A 23,474-nucleotide genomic window follows, 5' to 3' on the forward strand; every position below is an offset into this window, starting at 1 on the left:
GATCTTCGCAAAGTTTTGTCTCAGAATACCCCCGATAATTACCGATAATTTATAATAGAAACCGTTATTTTAATTTATCTATCATCGATAAAGCCAGTTTTTCCATGTCGTCGCTTAGCAACAATGATAGAACAAGGGGCAGTGAAAATTCTACTGTGGGTAAGTTTATAACGTGTTTTTAATTATTTTATTTTTTGCATGATGTGGTCTGTAGGTTCAAACTCCGCACGTAATTCTTTTTTCATTAACTGCAAAGAATTTTACAAGACTTGAAACCCCACACGCAAATTTCTTAATGCATTTATTTTTCGTAAACTGGAAAGAAGTTTATATAAAATAATTTTATAAAAGAAACACTAGGTTTTCTTGAGTGCAATGTAGAATAATATGTATTTTGGACTAAGTTACTGCATGGAGGTATGTGAAGTTTCCTTCCAGGCGATTTGACGGATTTTGATGACAATAAAAATATAGGAGTGTGAAATATTCGTTTGTTATTATTACATCCCGAGCAACGTCGAGTGTTCCTGCTAGTATATTATAAGTGAGAGCCAACGAAAGATAATAATGAAATCGATAACTAACTAATATTTCGGAAATAATTCTGCAAAACGGCGTTCATGTGTGCACATAAGAGATTGCTGAACAACTCAAATAATATTAACTAATCCGGTGTTATCTGTGAATTAACGATAATCTTCTGTGCTTCTGACCTCTATCTTGAACTTTCGTTTTTTCTTACTTTTGAAGCATAAGATGAAGAAATACTTCATATTTACTGTTTATGGATACCCTGTGTGAATATGCTTAAATCAATCATGCAAAACTATTATCAACATTGTATTCCCCGAGAAAGGTTATGTTTAATCTTAGTATAAGTCTTCGATTTCAATTTAATCCTTAATAAGATAAAAAAAGATAATTAAGCATTAGTAACAAGATAATATCAGAGAGCTTTTGAGGAGCGTCATGAAATTGTTTGAAATAGTTAATCACTATTAAAACAACTTTGGATTGTAAACATATTAATTTTAATCACAAACAAACAAATAAAGTTTCTTATATATATGTATTAGTAGTAGTGGGACGATTAATCGGGTCGGAATCGGAAATCGGAAAAATCGGAATATTTGAGTGTATCGGAAAAATCTGTACCGATTTTTCGATGCCAAAACCATTCTTTCAATTGTCTATTTTATTTTATTTTGTCTAAAGCTAAATTTTCCATTGCTGGTTTAATGATAAAATATAAATATATTTATTGATTTTAAACCACTAGTGAAGCTACAATCATAAGATCGTCCCCCACAAGTGTATTTTTACGTTTACAAAAATATTTGCACATTTAACATGTGTGTTTTTACAATAACCAGAGAAAAACTTATCTATATAGTTAAATATGTAGGGATTTATAAAGACTGGAATCTGGAATTTAGGACTGAACCGGTTATTGTATCGGAATCGGGAAAAATATTGGAATCGTCCCATCACTAATATATATATATATATATGTGTGTGTGTGTGTGTGTGTGTGTGTGTGTGTGTGGGTGTGTGTGTGTGTGTGTGTGTGTGTGTACTGATTTTAAGGACGCTTATTAAATAGTAATCGGAATTGGTAATCTGAAAAATCGAAATTTTTTGAGGTAATGGAATCGGCATTGGACATGAAAAAAAGTCATTTTTTCCGTTTCCAAAAACGGTTAACGTCATTCTTGGCGCTAAAAAATTAAACGAACATTTATTTATTTGTTAGAAAATTGTTTATTTACAAAATGAAAGTAAGGGTCACAGAACTGAAGGTTAGGCATAATGTTTTCAGATACCATAAAATTTCAGAGTTTAATTGAATTTTTTATTGGTAAATTATGGTAAGCAAATTAAATATTTAATAGTTTACTTGCGTATTCCTTTATGAAACCTTTTGAAATGTTTAAATTTCGTTTCGTACCTATTTTCTAACCGTCTATATTACGCGTCTCAGAGAAAACTATTTAAAACGCTAGGGAAAGTTACTTTTATTTTTTTGGCGCACTCAAACCTTCTCAATACATAGTAACCGTATCCCTTGAAATAATTGATACTTTATTCCATTTCTTTTTTTTCGGTTTTAGCCGAAGTCCAAAATCTAAATGAAAATCTCAGAAGGAGTTTATCAAAATGATGGATAGAATACATAAAAGCGTACCCGTCTCACTCAGTCAACGACGTCCAGCGAGTGATGTCACCGATTTCTGGATCCCGTAAGTGCTCGACGGTGACTCTAGCGTAGGCACTGCTGTTGAAAATTATTGTTCGACGAACTAGCTCTTTCCCTTATGTTGTAAAAAGCCCGAAAGGACAAATCAGCTGGTACTGTCACCAAGGTATGTATCACTCGAGAAGAAAGGTCATTTAAGCAAAAAACAAAACAAAAAAATAAACAAATGAAAGAATAAAACTTCAATAACTGATTATGTTGGATAACGTAACAATGATTATTCTTAAAAAAAAAAACGTAATACACTTGATTCTTAATAACTCTCGATTGATGTCCTTATCAGTCTGGGCGATTCTCAAGTTAGTCATTAATTTTAAGCCTGCAGGTTAGCCTTTCCCGATGCAGACACCTATACTGAGAATTCGCCTAGATGGATTGATTCCGCCATTGTACTAATTAAATTCAACTCAATTCTCGACAACAAATCGTCATCTCAGATTTTGATCAAAACTCCCGACTCTGCGGAACGATCAGTGACCCACCAGACTTTAGGTCTACCCCATTTCTTCTTTTTTATGGAAACAATATATCACTGTCATTTCAACAAGGGGATTATTCCTTCCTTTTTTGGACAGTCCCTGAATCGGAATTGCGTTTTTTTTTAAAACAAAAATTGGCATTAAACACATGTCTCCCGTGTTTAATTTCTTATCCAAGTTTCCAATGTTGAAAAATGGTTAATTCGCGGTAATTAACAATTATGTCTTATTTACAACAAGGTGCGTGTGACCATTTTGACATGAATTTCCACTACTTGATAGCATTTGAGAAAACTGGTCAATGGCGCTTTGTTCTTGATATCGATCGGGTTAGATGTATGATTACAAACAATAAGCAAACAGCCGACTTCTCTCCAAGTTCAGATCACAGATTGCTCGACAAGACGACATTCCGTGAAATGTTTTAACACTCTTGGATTAAGGGCTATTTCTTTTTATCAACAATTTTATTTATTCAGGTGTCCGTGACGAGTAAAATTGACAAGACATTCTCTTCATTATCAAATCAATAATTATTTTGATCGTCCAAAATAAATCAAAGAGACTTTTGAGAATAAACAGGACATTTCTTATCAATCCCTTCTGTTTTACAACTTCTATGAGCAATTGTTACAATTCGAACTCTCTCTCTCTCTCTCTCTTCTCATTTTTCTATTCAACCTTTTCTTTCCTTTTCTTTTTTACTGGCTTTTCTCTCTCCTCTTTTCTACCGTCTAAATTTCAACGCTTGCCTTCATTGCATACAAACTCTTTCTGACCTGCCAAGGGAGAAACATATAAAGTTTATCTAATTAGGAAAAAAATTCCATCTACATTTAAAAGTAAGGAGCTATACGGTTTTAGGCGATTGTGTCGGCACACGAATAAAAAAACAAACAAGCAATTATTTAAGAATTGAAATTGGAGCGTGTATTTCCTATTTTTTATGGTATTACTGCTTATCAAAGTGCAGAGACCACTCCGGTATAAGGCTAAGGTATCATAGTGATGATTAGTCATGGTGGAAATTGGGTAAGATGTGCTTATTTAGAAAGGCTAAAAAAGAATTTGATTACATTCGATTTGAAATCGACCATGCTGTGATCAGCAGAAACTTTGCATATAGAATTCTAACATTTTTACGGCAGCTAACTATTTTTGACCATTAACTTAAAGACCGATCGGGGAAGTCATAAAACTACATACATCGCTTTATTTTTCGTATCACCAACAAAGTATGGTCAAGATTTAAAGCAAAAGAAATCAGTCACATGCCTTTAAAATGCTGGCTATTTCGAAAGAGACGATCATTTTACTTTAGAATCTATATAACCTTGTGGGGGATGTCGTTTTCTCTTCTCTGCTACCTCTTTCTCACAGAAGAGATGTTGCGAGTTTATCTCTGCTTTATCGTTATTTTCAGGGCAAGTGGTAGGGTGAGCTCCATTCTATGGCCCCCTCGCCAAACTTTCACAAGAAAAAACCCGTCTAGCAGAAAACACTATTACTAGTTTCCCCCACTCTATATCTGTGCCTAAACCTAAACGTAGATTCCATAAGCAAAGCTTCTTTCTTAGAACTGCACGTCTATGGAATTGTCTTCCGTTTTTCTGCTTTCCAGCTGACTACAATATGGTTGTTTTCAAGTCTAACGTAAACAAGTTTTTGATGAGCCGTTCCATATAAGTCAACAAATTTACCGAATCTCCATTACTAACGGTTACTATATTGTCCAATTTCTACTATACCCTCTTTAACCCTTATCCTCGAGTGGCCTCTTGGCCTTGATAAGTAGGGATGCCCATGTAAAGAATGAATTAGCAAATGTGCGAATTTATAATATGCTAATTTCTTTCGCAACAAAATGTTATATTTGCTAATTGGCAAAGAAAAAAGACAAAAACAAAAGCGGATAATTTCCTAAGAATATAATATTTATGAAGTATCCGTAAGCTGTTTTAAAATAAAATAAACCGTTTTTGTCAAGCAAAACGTTACATATGACCATTTATTTCTAATAATATTTTAAAGACCGATCTAAACAAGAATTTAGAGTGGTGGGAAAATTCTGACACATAATTTGAAAATTTGAAAAATGAACTCATAATGCATTTTAGAGTAGTTGAAGAAACGTATTTTTCTGTAAAAGATGAATTATTATTGAGGATAGTTGATCAAAATTTTTAAATAAGTTACGTGTTGTTTTACGATCTTACCGGCCAGTTAGTAGTGAATATATTTCCATATATAATATTTTGATTGCAGAAATTCTCCTCTAAACCAAACTACCGTAGGTTTGCAACAACAGATGCCACATACAAATTTATTATATCTAGACTATTAGCCACTATCTTATGTAACTTTAGAACGATATTTTAGACGAATTTAGTCGTTATAATAACATCCTAAATTTTCTCCTAGGAGCAACAACATAACAATCGCAACCATATTAGGAGGAATAGTTCCTATTTTTCCCTCTAAATACCAAGTCCTACTTTCGCCCCTATGCAACACCGGGAAGTAAGATACACATTATACATATGCTTGTACCCTTCGCAGCTGGATTATGCACTCATAGAATAACATAATCTTTCCATTTTCCGATTCAAATTTAAGAAAGTCTTCTCAGACTAATTCCGTTCATTCTCATTGGCTGAGCTCTGGCCGTTAAAAATTAACAGGATTCACATATGAAACGAACGCTAATGTACAATTAAAATATGGTGTCGCAATGATACATACTTTTGCCTTATGAGTAAATTGCTGCGTTCATTTTCTTATATTATACGGCGTCAACAATATCTACATCAGTTTTTACTTCCTCCCTCTGTATATATTATTCCCAATTTTCTCTCTCTCGCGCGCGCTTTTTACAATTCCTTTTATACCGAAGAAAAAATATTTCACGGCAATGCAGAAGAAAAACAACAAACATTTCACAGCGTAAAAGTAATGTACAGAAGTTTTTACTTGATCTCTCTCTCTCTCTCTCTCTCTCGCTTGCTCGCTCGTTTTGTACATTTCTTTCTATACCGAAAAGAAACACACATTTTATGGTGTCAACATTACCAATTACTCTACTTCTCTCTCGCTCGCTTTTAACATTTCCTTTTATGCTGGAAAACAACAAACAAACAAAAAAACATTTACGGCGTCAACGTTATTTACAAGAGTTTTTCTTTTCCTGCTCGCCTGCTCTATAACTCTCTAGTTCGCTTTGTACATTTCCTTTTATGATGAAAAAATATAATAAATGTATAAATTTAAATATTGCACCATCAAAATTTTTTTTAATTCAATTTATAACATTATATAATAAATTCTTAATGCTGCAATATTTTATTATATTTTTTACTAGAATACCTTGTCCTTTTCTTTTCCAGCTTTAACAACTAGTCATTTACTTTTCCATATTTAAGCTTAACCATATTACTTTTCAGGCTCGCATTTTTCCATTGTAATCCATGATTTTTCAAGGATTCCAGCAAATCTACTTGTTTTTTGTTTAATTTCATATCTAATAACAATGTATGACACTCGTCTGCTTTCAATAAAATACTCCCAATTATTCCCCTTTCATTCTTTCTGTTTCACTTGTTGTTTCTCTTTTCGCGAAAGCGATGAATTGGTAGCAACAGTATTCGCTGAAGCGACGTGGCTGCTATGGAAATCAGTCATAAAAACGTCGCTCACCTTCTTACGTGTTTTTACAATTTTGAACACCAGTAAATTCATCATAACTTTTGTTTTACTGAACGAAAATTTACAATTTATTTTTTCACAATATAGCTGAGAAGATGATCTCTAAACTGTAATAATTTTTTGAAATTTGGTCTAAAAATGAGTAACCGGTGAAGCTTTAAAGCAGTTTGGAATGACTAAAACTGCCACTTAACCATATTTTCAAACACGATGATTCTATTGTTGGCATTGATTTCATTGACATCTTTCTAGAAAGCCGTACATACAGGACGCAGTGTGTGAAGGTTTCTTATATTCTAAGTAAAAGGGTGTCTATAAAACGAACTGGATTCCAAATTGGTACACCCAGATTGACAGGCCGTACCGTTAACCACTTAGTAACCGTCAACTCACCTCCATACACATGCACACATGGATGTCATAACCAATGCACTGTTCACTTGACAATTGCATATGAACATGTATACATGCACTTCTGGTGAGTTGTATAGCACCGCAGTATTGCACATAATGGTTTAATGCAATATAATTAAAGAGAGAGATAAACAGAGAGAGGGGGAGATAGAGAGAGGGGGGAATAAAGAGAGAACGGGTAAGAGAAAGAGATAGATGGAGAGAGAGAGAGACAAATAGAGAGTTAGCGAAACAAAGGTCTGGCTAAAACGTAACACGCTTTGTATGGGAAAAGTAAAATGTATACGTTTGACAGAGAAGAATAAAGAGATGTATTTTACGTGAATAAAAATAGTCATAAAATAAAAGAACGACCCTGATTTGGCTCGCTGAAAAAAATAATCGTCTCCCTCCCTCGCTCTTTCTTTTCACTCTCTGTTCTTCTCTCTATTTCTCCCTTTCTTTCTCTCTTCTGTCTGTATTCACCAATCTGTCTCTCTCCCCAGTCATACCCTCTTCTCTCTCTTCATCTATCTGTCTTTAATATAAAAAACATACATTTTACGGTGTCGACACTAACTACACCAGTTTCCCCTCCCCCTCCCTCTCTCTCGCTCGCTCTCTCTTTCTCTAGCTCGCGTTTTACATTTCCTTTTCCTCTTTCTTTCTTTCTTCCTCTGTTTCACTAGCTCGCTTTTTACATTTCTTATGCTGAAAAAGTTTTACGCCGTCAACACTATCTACAACAGCTTTTTCTGCTCTCTCTCTTTCTCTCCTCCTCTTTATATATATTCCTCCCTACTCCTTCTCTCTCTCACTCACTAGCCATCTCCCGCGCTCTTCTCTGACTTCGAGTATTATAGAAGATGAGGAGCACAGTCCGCAAATAAATAAATACATAACTACTTTCTTTATTAATAAACTTAGATGTTGGGGTTCTCTAAAATATAGGATATCAAATATTTCATGAAGGCATAATCTACATGGATCGTCTAGGTCTCTAAATGTGTTTGCTTGTCTTACTATTTTCCATTTAACTACCGACCAACGTCCGCTTTCTTTGAGTTCCCAGTATTTGTGTGCGAGTCTTGTTGCTATTCGGTGTCTATATATATATATATATATATATATATATATATATATATATATATATATATATATATATATATATATATATATATATAAGACATTAAGAGGAGATAAATATGTATAAATACCTGTTCATATACACTAGGTTAGAGCTTATGTCGGAACACGTCACTGATGAGATGCCGTACATCGACACCCACTTTGGGTCTGGCGTTGTCCGTTGTCGACGCAATTGCTCGATTCCATCTAATTTTGGGTTCTAGCTTTTAGTTTATGAAAAAGTGTATGTGAACGGGTAGATATATATATATATATACATATATACGTATATATACATGTATACATATACATATAAATATATATATATATACATATATATATATATATGATTGGTTGTTAAATATGTACACAATCTAATCTCAATATAAATGAATATCAGTATTCTTTTATTATTTCTAAAATGTTCTATTTCAAATCCAAAGATTTGATTAGCATACCTTCCAATGATGACAAAGTTAGATAAAATCGGTATTTAATGTAGAGAAAATCCAGTTATCTCAAAAGGAGTACTATAGTTTGGAACAAAAATAAACCTGGCTTCAGTTTATGAGAACTTCCTTGCTAAATGATGAGAGAATAAACGAAAATGAACTATTGTTGCCACATCTGGGGAGGAACAATTGTTGTATCTGGACAAGTATTTATTCCAAAGTTGTAGAAGTGAGGACCATATATTAAAACTCAGTCAACCACATACCATAACAGTAACGACAGAGCAGAGATAGACTTTCAACATCTGTGAGAGACAGTAAGTACAGAGATGAAAAGGTCTACACCTAATAAATCTCGAAGACGGGTTTTTATCAAGACAGGAAAAGATACTGAAAGGGAGTTCTTGCCCAGATTTGTGAGAAAACTAAGCTCGACGAATAATACCACGTTCTCTCAGACCTGCTTCCATCCTCACTATAAAGATTAAACTATTATAAATGCATGGCAACTTACCAGTGTGCGTGTCTCTTAAATCTGAATGTACATTGTGTTCCATCACAGAACAAGGAAGAATCTACAACACAAAGAGCGCGAACTAATTGCATTATGAGAGATCGTCGCATCTTCACCTTCCGAACAAGAGGTGAGATCAACTCGATAACGAAAATGACGCAGTAAGAGCGAATAATTTCCCAACACGACCCGAATGAAATCATAGCTGCCCTTTCTATTGAAAGGATTACATTAAAGATAAAAATGACCTAAACGTTTTTGATTTCTAATATTAGACGTCGTAATTTTCGCGAACAATTAGAAAGAAAGCTAAAAGACTTGCTCTCTTTATGACGTTGTTCTAAATTAGCTCGCGGGACAGTGCGTATCGATTGATAAACTACATACATTATAAGGAAATATTTTAAGAAACGTTCATATTTAAAAGAAGAACATTTTTTTTGTAATTTTATATATAAAACAGTAGATGTACGTATGTGTGTGCGTCTGTAAAAATTTGACCGATACAATTTTAAGCTACTCGTCACATAACACTGAACACTAGCAGGAAATAGTAATCATACACCAATGATGGTTTTAAATGAGTATCATCTTTGTTTGGATGAATGTATAACGCACACAGAAATATGTTGGCAAGTTGAAATGCAAAACTTGACGATATATTTCCATTATTTTTATGCGTGCTCATATTCATTTATTCAGGCATCCATGCATATAGCTTGAAGTGGTTGAATTATTAATCTTCCTTATCTATCTGGACATAGATGCTTTGATTCCAGCTGATCGCACCAAATTATTTTTGCAAAAAACTTACGACATCAGTACTATATATATATATATATATATATATTAGTATACTAGCAAAAGTACCCGTTGTTGACTGGTAGCAAGCAAAAACAGCCTACAGAAAATGGACTCTGATTTATTAAAATATGATAGGTTACGAAAAGGAAGGGTTGTAAAGAGATAGCTTCGAATTCGGGGGTATCAAAACCAAAGCAAAATATGATGAAAGTAAAAATAAAATAGATAAGCCGGATGTTTAGCCGTCAATTTATTATACCATACTTGTTCACACTGAAACACTTATCACAATATTCTGTGGATCTATATTAAAAAAACCTTGTTAAACTTTGTGACATATTTCCATTCTATGGAGGTCGGGCGCGAACGAACACCCCATAATTTTATTATACCATATTTCTTCAAACTGAAACATAATTATCAAAGTATACTTACGCAGATAGATATGAAAAGTCTTTATTAAAGTTTGTGCCTATTTCCATTCTATGGAGGCCAGGCATGACCGCAGACCCCACAATTTTATTATACCATCCCTATTTAAGTTAAAGCATACTTATCAAAGTATTCTTATGTACATCTATATCAAAAACACTTGTAAACGTTTTTTTTTAATTTTTAAATTTTTTATTTCCATACTTTGTGGACCAGGCGCGAACGCAGACCCTACAATTATAATGAACCACCGTTCTGCAGGATCAAACATACCCATTCCTGTGTCTCGATACATCTTCTATTATTATGTGTAATCAGTTTTTTTTAAATAGTCCACCATATAGGAGCATATTCGTGACCAGACACACACACACATACACACACACACACACACATACAGACATTCAGCTTTATATTATAGATATTAATATCTTTACCTGAAACGTCAATCGGTTTGTATATATCAATCGTAATAAATTAATATATATATATCATCCACATACTGTGCGACGAGACATACACCTTTCCTAAGCCGTGCGTCGAACATACAACTGTCGCATTAACAGTCGACCGCTCTCACCGTCAGGTCACGAATCGGTGCCGTAAATATATCTCCTCGAGTGTGTATTAAATCCACACTCGCCCATCTCAACAGTGTTCTAATCATCAGCTTGTTTACAACAAATTAATAGTGGGCTTCGCTTATATATATATATATATATATATATATATATATATATATATATATATATATATGTGTGTGTGTGTGTGTGTGTATAAACTTTTCCCATAAACATTTTAAACAAGAATATTTTCTACCTTACTATAAAATTAGTAAAGTTCAAGCTTAATGACTGACTATACAGAGCATATAGTGTAATAATTAATATTCACTGAAATACGAAAATACGAATTAAGATAATCATAAGAAGAACGGGATTAATGTTGGCGGTGTATGCTGATTATTTAAACCATGTAAGATATTCAAATGTTTTTAGTATGTTTTTTTAATATGTCTGATCAGTAAGCAATAAAATACGTCAAAGACATACTTTTCTTGACGTGTTTCTTGCAACCGAAACAATAATGTATGGTTTTCTATTTGAAATAGATACAATCTAAGGCATGAGACTTAGATTTTGGAACGTTGAAAGCTAATATATTACACACACACACACACTACATATATATATATATATATATATATATATATATATATATATATATATAGAGAGAGAGAGAGAGAGAGAGAGAGAGAGAGAGACTTCGTGGCCTGGTGGGAGATGTCCTTTTCTCTTCGCTGCAACCTCTATCTCACAGAAGAGATGTTGCGAGTTTGTCTCTGCTTTATCGTTATTTTCATGGAAAGTGTTCAACTGAGCTTCAATCTATGGTCAACCTCGCCAAACTTTCACAAGAAACACTAGACTAGCTGAAAACCTTATCAATAATTTTCCCCACTCTTTATCTGTACCTAAACCTAAACATAGATTCCGTGATCAAAGCTTCTTTCTTAGAACGGTATCATTTGGAAGCTCGGCCCTTCGGACGGCAAATATTGAAAAATTGGCCGAAAACATTAATACTCCATCCTCAACTGGGCACTTTTCTACAAGTCGGGGTCGCTTTTTTCGCCGATATTTTTGAAAGTCATCACCTCTTTTCGATTCTCTAGACTTAATTTAAACCTACTTCACTTCCGGTTTGGCGATGGCCGCAACAGCAAACACGTCACGTTTTTGTTTCACTTTTTCCTCCTTCGCGGTACAGGTTCGAGTCTGTTTGCCTACTACCACTTTTTTGCTCCACACACACCTCCAAATACCCGGGCAACGCCGGGTACCCAGGATAGTTATTAATAAATACGAAATATGCATGAATATATGCTAAATATATTTATGCGTATTTTACTACAGGGCAAAGCCGGCTGCTTCCCTCTCGTTAGTTTTAAATAATGTCTGTATGAATAACATTACGAGAAAATTCCCGCGTGTTTCTCACTTTTTATACGGCATAATCACGTTGACATATCGGTTCCCGCTGGATCACCGAAAATAAGCAACATTGAACCTGGAATTGGTGATGATTTGGGACATCCAGCTGCTGTATTTGTTCACCGCTTATATCGGCATTGTATCCAATCGTCCTGGACTCAAAAACAGTGCCGATTCAGGAGAGGTGCGCTTGGAGTTTGCCCAAACATTGCTTCACAATTACATGTGCAGCTGCCCCTACAGAATATATCCTTTGTCTTTCGAGACTGAACGAAGGCATCTCCCTCTTCGTGATGTACATATGATTATTTTCAATGCTTGTCGAGGTTAGTGATCTTTTGAACTAACGCATTTTTGCTGTAATTATTATTCAATATTATCACAATATCTTTGGATAGAATTTTGATTGTAACAAGAGGGTCAATTGTTTTAGTTTGAGTTTTACCTGCGACACATCATGACATTAAATGAAATTGAAAATAAATGTTTGAATTGCGTCTCCGGCGATTAAGGTATTAGTTACTTTTTTATATGTGCTGAGTGATAACGTACGTACTAACACTAAATTGTCATAGCATATTATTATCCATATAGCAATACTCTTCATAAAATAAAATAGGTCTTAAGCCTAAACCGAACTAGGTATGATTAGGGAGACTACTAGGTATGCAATTATTTTATCTCATAAATTACTAAGGCGAATAAAGACGAAAACTAGTAAAGACGTTATGGTAATATATTAAACGTCATAATAAATAAGACCCAATTAGAATCAGTACTGGGTTTTTATTTGGGTGTTAAAGCCGATTTTAAACTTTTGATAATCAATGAAAGACGGAATTCTGCCATAGGCTGCCAGAAGCCACACTAAGTAAGCAGGTTTTAAATTGAAACGCACATTGCCGTAACCGGGTTTTACTCTAATAGTTTTCCCATTTAAAGATCTGGCGTAGAAAGAAAGGCGAAAGTGAATGCCATTAAAACGGGGCTTCGTATAATAATGTTAAAGGTAATTACAAATTGAAAATGGAGAACGGTTTTCCATCAGAAATCGATAAGTTTACTTAGCAAAAGTTTATATTGCTTGAGCAACGTTGAAGTTAAGCTACTGACCACAGTCACTTCCTGCTATAGCAGGAAGTGACTGTGGTCAAGTGGTTAACTAGATGGACTGAAGACCTGAGTGTTCCAAGCTCGAATCCGCTTCTGTTTCTACAAAATTACTTTCACTTAAGGTATTGACAACGTTCACGTAACCTCTCTTGTATATATCTGATGCCTTTCTAGAAAGAATTCTGACTAGAAAACTACCGAAGGAACTAACGAAATGAATGGCTCTCATCTGGGGGAGGGTCCATGTTTTGACCATTATTCTTGATATGAATTGAAACACGTACATCATATCTGCGTCCAAGATCGCTGGGAAAACGGTGAGATCCTTCTATCGATCCAGTAGATATCTCACTGCTGATGCAATTCTCTACCTATAAAAAGGCCATGTACGTCAAAGGATGGAGTACTGGGCAGAAGTTGGTAGAAATACTTTATCCTGCCTTGACAGATTTCAAAATAGACTTTGTAGCCTAGTGAGGGATGCCCTTTTCTCTTCCTTGCAACATCTTTCTCACAGAAGAGACGTTGCGAGCCTGTCTCTGCTTTAGCTTTATGTTCATGGCAAGTGCTCGTCTGAGCTCCAATTTCTGGTCCTCCCTCGCCAAACTTTCACGAAAAACACTCGTCTAGCTGAAAACACTATCAATAATTTCCCCCACCCATTATCCGTGCCTAAACCTAAACATAGATTCCATGATCAAAGCTTCTTTCTAAGAACTGCACACAGTCCATTTGCCTGCTTTCCGTCTGACTATAATATGGTCATTTTCAAGTCCAACGTGAACAAGTTCTTGACGCACTGTCCCCTTAAGTAATCCAATTTACCAATTTTCCACTACTAACAATTACTACTCCATCGTCCTATTGACCACTGTAAACTTAATAACTCTTATCTTCCAATGGCCTCTGGGACTTCATAAGTGGTGACTCCTTAGTAAAAAAAACAAAAAATCGCTAACAGTGCAATCTTCTGATTTTATACGATATGATTATAAGCACTATAGTTTGTCGGTTGCTTGTTAGGGTTAACAATTAGTCAACCTTTTTGTAAACTTTATGTATGTTTTGTATAGAGTATTAGTCTGTACCTTAATTTTTCATAGTTTATATATTATATATGCAAACAGTTTGAAACTATAGTTTCTGTTTAACTCATGAACAGAACGCTGAAAGGTGCTTTTACTGCATTTCAGAGTAAACCTGATAGCAGTCATTACTAAGAGGTGATTCCAAACGTACAAAATAATATTTTTTTATAAAGCCACAACATTAGCAATGAAGAAAAGCTCCGCATATGTACGAAAGAAAGCACATTCAATGCAATGTGCACCTCACCACATAATGTCATCGGGAAACAGCATAGAAAAACAATACAACTCTACTTAAGTATATATCTAATATATAAAAGGCAATATGTCTGTCTGTCTGTCTCCATATTTTCAAACTATCTCCTCCGAAACTAAAAGTCGCCGGACTTCAGATGATTGGAGTTTTTACGGCCCGTTCTTTTATGGGTCTTTAGCCTGCTAAAATACATTTATGGGTTAAAAAAATGGGCCAAAATTGAAAAATCGCTATAAATTTTGTATATTCCTCTTAGTTTATTTTTAATTTTTTAATTTTTAATCAGTTCATATAGATGTCACGTTGGTACAGTGGTAACGTCTCTAGCGTTGAATGCTACAGTTTATCTTTCGGTTTCGATTCTAGCTGATGGCACTCAAATACATTTTGTTTTTACTTCTTAAATCACGGCTCTATAATAATATATACGAAATCTGGGGGGGGGCAATAATGTATAAACTAATATTTGAAATTTAAACATTATATTTTTATGTTTTTTTTACGTCAGTCAGAGTGATCTAATCATTATATGAAAATCCTCGCAGAAGAGATAGATTGACCGACTTAATTCAACTGAAAGTACTCAACGATAAGAAACGCGTCTCTTAAATGGGCTGAAACACACACACACACACACACACATATATATAATATAAAGCTGAATGTCTGTGTGTGTGTGTGTCTGGTCACGAATAGGTTCCTATATGGTTGACTATTTTAAAAAACTGATTACATATAATGATAGAAGATGTATCGAGACACAGGAATGGATATGTTTGATCTGGCAGAACAGTGGCTCATTAAAATTGTGGGGTCTGCGTTCTTGTCTGGTCCACAAAGTATGGAAATAAAAATTTTAAAAATTAAAAAAAAAGTTTACAAGTGTTTTTGATAGAGATGTACATTAGAATACTTTGATAAGTATGTTTTAACTTAAATAGGGATGGTATAATAAAATTGTGGGGTCTTCGTTCGCGCCTGGCATCCATAGAATGGAAATAGTCACACTCTTTAATAAAGATTTTCATATCTATCTGCGTAAGTATACTTTGATAATTATGTTTCAGTTTGAAGAATTATGGTATGATAAAATTATGGGATGTTCGTTCGCGCCTGACCTCCATAGAATGGAAATATGCCACAAAGTTTAACAATGTTTTTTAATATAGATCCACAGAATATTGTGATAAGTGTTTCAGTGTGAACAGGTATGGTATAATAAATTATGGGGTTTATCTATTTTATTTTTACTTTCATCATATTTTGATTTGGGTGTGATGCCCCCAAAGTCAAAGCTATCTCTTTACAAGCCATCCTTTTCATAACCTATCATACTTTAATAAATCAGAGTCCATTTTCTGTAGTCTGTTTTTGAACCCAGTCAACGACAGGTACTTTTGCTAGCATATATATACCTGCTAATATATATATATATATATATATATATATATATATATATATATATATATATATATATTAGCAGGTCTCCTGTGAATAAGGGCGTGGGTGTGGGTGTAAGAGTATATATGTTTACAAACACAGGAAAGAGAAGCAGCTTGAGCCCTCAAATCTACAGAGAAAGAATTTTGAGTAGAATTGCTGATGAGTTTTGCGGGATAGACAAGGTGTCTCTCCGTTGCTATAAGAAGTGTGAATTGATTCTTGCTAGCCAATACCCCAGAGGAGTGAAGAGAGTGATTAGTAAGAAATAAGTGGAGTCAGGCAAAAGTTAAGTAAATAGTTGAAACCGAGTTGATATCGATATAAACATTGTGTTGTTAAATATATCCCTTTGCATACAGACACGCACACACGTACGAGCGCACACATATATATATATATATATATACATATACTCGTGAGCAAAAAAAAATGGCCCAAAAAATGTTATACATTTTATTGCACTAACAGCTATATTGATCAAAGAACAATTGAACAAGGAAACTTAAACGAGACTAATAACATACAACAAGCCATTTACTTTAAATGGAATCTTAGAATGGAATCGCATTCCCTTCTGATTTCTTTAAAAGATCAATCTTTTAAGACATGCTCTCAACCAAAGTGGAACACTGTGAAGAGGAGATGCTATTCCATTCGCTTTGCACAGCTTCCCACAGTTTGTCATTGTTCGAAAAAGTCCTTCCGGTGAATGCACGAGATATTATGGACCAAATATTCTCGATTGAGTTTAAATCGGGGCTTTCACCTGGCCAAAATATCATATCAATTGAATTATCAGAAAACCGTTTTTTTGTGTGATTTTGTCAGTTGTGCATGTGCATTATCATGTTGAAAAATAATGTTCTGGGATGTTCCCAGCTTCTGTATACTTGGTAACAGTCGCGTTCCTAATATTCGAATGTATTCCTTTGCATTGATTGACTTCTCACATCTAATAAGTTCCCCAACTCCTGCTGCAGTAAAAATTCCCCATGCCATTATCTCTCCATTCCCATATTTAACTGTCGTTTGTATGCAACTTGGCAAAAATCATTCTCCAGTTTTTCGATTGCACCGTTCGGGAGCATCGGGAGCATTGGGAGCATCACTAACAAGACACAATTTTGATTCATCTAACCAGAAAACATTCCTGAACCAGTCTGCATCTTTCTCGCCATAACCTGAGAAAAATCTCTTTCTATCATTGATGTTCTTCTTAGATAAAAATGGCTTCTTTGCACACCTTTTAGAGGAAAATCCCATTTCTTTCATTCGTCTACATATTGTATATCTAAAAAGAGAATTTCCTGACCCTGTTTTGAATTCTTTGCTATGGTTAACATAAGTTCTTTTTTGATCTTTCAAAACAGTTAATTTAAACCTGTGGTCGTCCTTCAAAGTGGATGATGTAGGGTGTGAAGGTCCAAATTTCCCTTTTACCAAGCATTCGACTTTGAATCTTTTACCAATTCGCTTCACTATAGAAAGAGATTTTGCACATTTTATTTTCTTAAAATATCAAACATCTGCGTGTAATCATTATGGACTACCTTAACCCTGCAATTCGTTTTTTTTATATCATTGCCAAGATGCGGGTTTACCATTTTTAAAATTAATTTTTCCACTTATTATTATATGCTATAATAATAATGATGATCCACAAAATAAAAATTTCCAGTTAAAATTAACAAACATTCGTGGAAAAATATTGAAAAATCGATTTTTCCCTTCTTTCACTCTTGGCCCATTTTTTTTTTTTTTGCTCATGAGTATATATGTATATATTTTTTTTGCTCATGAGTATATATGTATATATATGTGTTGGGACGATTAATCGGAATCGGGAATCGGAAAATCGTGGCTTTTTAGGGTATCGCAATCGGTATCGGAATCGGAAAAATGTTCGCCTATTTTCCGATGCAAAACCGATTCCTTTAATTATATTTTTTATTTGATTTTTGTTCAAGAAATATCTTCCACTGATTGTAGTTACAATACAATAATAAATATTTATTGATTTAAACTTCCAGTAAGGTCACACATCACACGTATGTTTTTACGTCTGAAAAAGTATATGCACATTTAAGATTTGTTTTTACGGTAATCGGGACAAAATAACACTTTCATAGTTGAATATTTAGAGATTTATAAAGAATCAGAATCAGAATCGGGAGATTAGAATCGGGAAAAATATTGGAATCATCCCATCACTAATATATATATATATATATATATATATATATATATATATATATATATATATATATATATATATGGGTCGTTTTTTGTTTATATCCGTTAGAAGCGCTGACTGAAATTTATAGAATAAATACGTATTAAATACGTTTGAAGCCAAAATTGCAACGCAAAATTTATAAAATAAACGAGTGTTTATTTTTTAAGAAAAAATAAATAAACACTCGTTTATTTTTTAAATTTCGCGTTGCAATTTTGGCTTCAAACGTATTTAATACGTATTTATTCTTCATATATATATATAAAGGAGATTAGAACAATAGTTTAAAGAGCAGAGTGTATTTTTATGTAATAGTAAAATTACGAATTTAATTAAAATACAGGGAAAGAAAAAGTGCTCGTTGTAATTTAGATATATAATAAGCTCGATAGGTAAATATCATAGAGCTAATTTAATATTCAGTAATGCGATTGATAATTTAAAATTCAAATTAGAATTAAATTAAAAATCCGTTTCACAAGAAGGAACAACAACAAAATCAATAATTTGTACGATTGTTTCGGAAAACAAGGTTTTTATTGTGGTAGACATTAAGCTACGGACAATAGTTTTTACATATAGTATTTTTAACAAACAAAGTTTCCTCATCAGCAAAGTATTGGGAAGGATTTGTAATATATGTAAAAGATACCATAAATAAAGCTAGCATTAAAAGTATAGGCAGATGTATCTGGAAAAAATTAAAATAATGGTATGCATTTACTTGATAAGAACATTAATATAGAATTTGTAGGATAGTAGTTGTATTAATGTTAGTAGTAGTAGTGGTACTCATTTCGATTTCTCACACATGCCATCATCAATGACAACAACCGGTAGTGTTCCCTGGAGTCTTGGTGACAATATGTCTCCCCATGTTTCCGGTACTCTCCACTTCTTTTAATAACATTTGTAAATAACTTTAGATTATCGCAAAGCTGCTTACCATTGATTTCTCGCTGGCAATGACTATTGGGCTTCACTGAAATTAGAGTGGAAATAAATGCCCTAGTCCTCTTCTCTCTCCATTGATTCCTGGTTACTGCTTTCCTTCTCATCTATTTCATCCACCTTAACCTTATTATGCCTATTTTTTGTAGTGGCATCTGTGACTGATGCCTTTTTTTAGGAGAACAGTATTTTTTATTGGCTCACTAGGAGCTTTCACGCAGGTCATCAAAGATCTCACATTGAAAACCTGCGATGTTCCCTGGAAGATGAGTGAAAAAAAGTCTCCCCAGATTTCTAGCACTTTCAACTCCTTTGATAACATTTGCAAATAAATTTCTCGCTGGCAGCGGCCATTGGTCTCTACTGGAATTTGAGTGGCAATAAGCCTCCCCAAGGATCCTGTTCTCTTCGCGCTTGTCCAGCGAAGGTCTGCTCTGGTCAGCGCTCTCTCTTCAATCTTTCCATCCTCCTTGATCCTTCTCGGCTATTATTATTATTATTATTATTATTATTATTATTATTATTATTATTTATTCATGTATTTATTTACTAATTTATTTATATTTTAATTATTATTTGGAATTATTATTATTCCTGATTCGTATGTAGACGTAAAAATGTGTATTATATTGACCTTTAATTTACATAGCGGTACGTTCTGTGTAGTCACACGAGTTTGTCAATTAAAAGATCACGCTACAACAGAACGTCATTCTCTATCTAAATATTTCCAGAGATATTTAGCAATATTAGAGAGTGAGAGGCGGCGAGAGAAATACATATTTAGATAGCTGAAAGAGAGATGGGTGACATAGTTTCCGGGCAATGAGAATAATTTAAATATTTTTCAAACATAATTCAATTCCAGCACTAATGTATATTTTACTTATATTTTCTGTCAATAAACAAGATAGGGAAAATGTCACAATAAGACAAACGATGATCAACTCAAATTTAATATGCATGCAGATGAACTAAGACCTGAATTACTAAAATGCAATACTGTATCGATCGCATATCTCGCTTAAACGTGGGATTGTTTTTCCATTTCTAATTCAACTGTCAACTCTCGAACGCTTTCGTTTTATGATAAATATAAGACATAAAAACTTCGATCTACAACGTTAATTCAAAATAACTTTATTAACGGCTGTCCTACCTTTATATCCAAATACGAAAGCGTGTGTTTTATTTTATATGTCACGCTTAGATCGTTTTGCTTCCGAGTGACTGCTGTTCAGTTGTTATGACCTTCCACTTCTTGTAATACATAATTTTACCAAGAATTCTTTATAAGTTTGGATTTTGAATATAGCTGAAGGAACTTAAGTTATATATATATATATATATATATATATATATATATATATATATATATATATATAGTAAGTTATAAAATATATATGACGATTAAGCTACACAGAATAGTCCGCGTTTATATCCACGCCTTATGAATCCTAACGTGGATGAAACGCGGAATATTCTGTGTAGCTTAATCGCCATATATATTTTATAACATACTACCTTGCTCTACCTACGTATTGAGCAATGTTGAAATAAATACTTAAGTTTACGCATAAATGTATACTTTCGTATATTAATTTATGTGATCAAATGAAGTAGTCATATATATATATATGCATATATATATATATATATATATATATATATATATAGAGAGAAAGAGAGAGAGAGAGAGAGAGAGAGAGAGAGAATAAAAAAGAACTGAGCGAGTTATGTGTTCATCAACGTTGATGAACACATAACTCGGTTTGTTCCTTTTTACTTTCTCTATTTTGTCGAAATACTATCTTCGTTATTCTCATCATATATATATATATATATATATATATATATATATATATATATATGAACAAATGATTAATAAAACATGTTAAAAGACATCTTGAAAAAGAGTTAAAAACATATTTAATAATAAAAAGGAAGCACAAGATAAGTGGATAGTCCTTAATCCGCGGAGTTTCGAAGAAATACTCTCCTTCTCATCAGAGGGCAGGAATTAGCAAAATGCGAGATCGGATTTTGCATGTAAAAGTATTTAATGAAACTATAAGTAAGTCACAGATCTTACTTGGTTAAAAAAAGTGTGAGGTAAGTGGACTAGGAGGTAAAAGAAAAATAATAAAAAGATTTCACATGAATGGATAGTCCGGTGAAGGGTAAAAAATCCAAGAATGGTAAAATCCAAACACGGTCAAATTAAAATTTTCCAATCCAACAGGTAAGTTCCAAATGGTCCAAAATGATCCAAAAGGCAGAATTTCTTGGAAAAAATCACAAATGGAATGAGTTCCAAATCATTAAAAGAAAAGTTCAAATGTGCACAGAAAAAACACTGGAGAGAATATTTAAAACACGTCTGCCAAGTCCTGAGGAATCAAGTAAATTAAGGTTTAAAAAAACCCCCAAAAAAACCAGAAAAACGGTGAAAGTTTTAATTTGAAAAGCAAGGTCAATCTGACCCAGACAAAAAGCGCGAAAGTTAGCCTTAATAATTAGGTCAACTTAAATATGCACGTGAAAGTTCCAGAATGAAATTAAGAAACACGAGTCAGAGAAACAAGTAAATGGCTAAGTTTATGAAATGGAGCGTCTATTATATTAAGAAGAGTAAAAAAAGTGAATAAGTAAAAAAAAAAAATTAAAATAAATAAATTAAAAATTGAAAATTAAAAATTAAAAAGTTAAATTTTTTTTTAAAAACCTATATATACAACTTGTAAATATTAACTCTTTAATATTTAAGTTTACCATTTTGATTACCTTGGTAAACTTATTGTAATTTATATATATATATATATATATATATATATATGTGTGTGTGTGTGTGTATGCGTGTGTGTGTGTGTTTGTGTGTTTGTGTGTGTCTGTGTAAATTAGTGTTGGGACGATTTATCGAAATCGGGAATCGAAACAATCGGAACATTTTGGGGGTATCGTAATCGAAATCGGAAAAATTATCACCTAATCGCTGATTCCAAACCGATTTTAAAAATATTTTTACTTGACAATAAAAAATGAAACAAGCACAAACTGTTTTTTTTTATTAGAAGTTTTTCATTTACAAGATAAGACTAAGAGCCACAGCATGGGTTATAAATACAAACCCTTTTACAGTTTTAAAATCAATTCACAGAGTTTAAATTATTTTAGTTATTGGTCATTTATCGAGAGTTAACTTGCCTAATCCCTTTGTAAACTTTTCGCATCTATTCGCTAAATGTCTATAATCCCCTATCCTAGAGAATTCATGTAATTATTAAAAGGTTTTAAATGCTCTAGACGGAATTTTCAATTTGGTTGGCTCTATCTATACATTGGCGGTGTCTCTCATCGGCTTCTTCTTAAACAATAAAAGTTATATAGTACTTTGGAAGCAAGTGAAAAATATAGATAAAAATTTCAAGATGAGTTTATTCCTAGAAAAAATGCATAAAAGCAAAACATTCTTCAGATTTTCTTAATTAAAATAAAAAGAAGAATAGGGTTGAGACATTTTTGCTGTAATTAACAAAACAGATAAAATGAAAAACAAACATGTGACAAATAAATCTTACCAAAGGCAAGGATTTTCTACATACCTGAATGAATTTGTTTGAGTTTAAAACTTATTTCAAAGTGTGTTTTTGGCTGAAAACAAACTTAGGGCCTCCCATTCGAGAAAGAATTTTAAAATGATTGCCCAATAAGCCTTGCAAAAGGACCATTGATAACCGCTTCAAATCGAAAATTAAAGAAACGCTGGAAGAAACACATAAATAAATCTAAACCATCGGTCGAAAATGTACGGCACAATCACGTTGATACACCGGTTCTCGCCAGATCACCGAAGTTAAGCAACGTTGAGCCTGGCCAGTACCAGATGGGTGACCATTTGGGAAGGCTAGGTGCTGTATGTACTTTCTGGGAAGGTTGGGCATGGGACCAGCACCCTCACTCTGTAAAAAGAATTCCTCCCTATAAAACCAATACAAAAGGTATAGATGGCCTATGACCCTCCAGGGCTATGGGTGGATCGGTCGCAAATGTTATGATCTGCGAGTATTTTGTTTAATTTTCGATTTTTGAGCGATCAGACAAAATTAAGAATTGGAATGGGGCAGAAATGCTTATCATTTTACGTTCATTTTATGTGCGAAACTGTTTTCCTACTTGAAATTCTAAAATAATTGGGTTTTTTCTTTCCGCCACGAAATCATCTGAAAAAGTAA

The 23,474-nt window shown here is 33.5% G+C and overlaps 1 pseudogene; it reads left to right on the forward strand.

Moving 5' to 3' along the window:
* The first annotated feature begins 23,045 nt into the window (after positions 1-23,045).
* Positions 23,046-23,162, forward strand: LOC145297130 (5S ribosomal RNA; annotated as a pseudogene).
* Positions 23,163-23,474: the final 312 nt, after the last annotated feature.

The sequence above is a fragment of the Euprymna scolopes genome, chromosome 17 (genome assembly GCF_053919585.1).
Source record: "Euprymna scolopes isolate OS-2025 chromosome 17, ASM5391958v1, whole genome shotgun sequence".
Classification (NCBI taxonomy): domain Eukaryota; kingdom Metazoa; phylum Mollusca; class Cephalopoda; order Sepiida; family Sepiolidae; genus Euprymna; species Euprymna scolopes.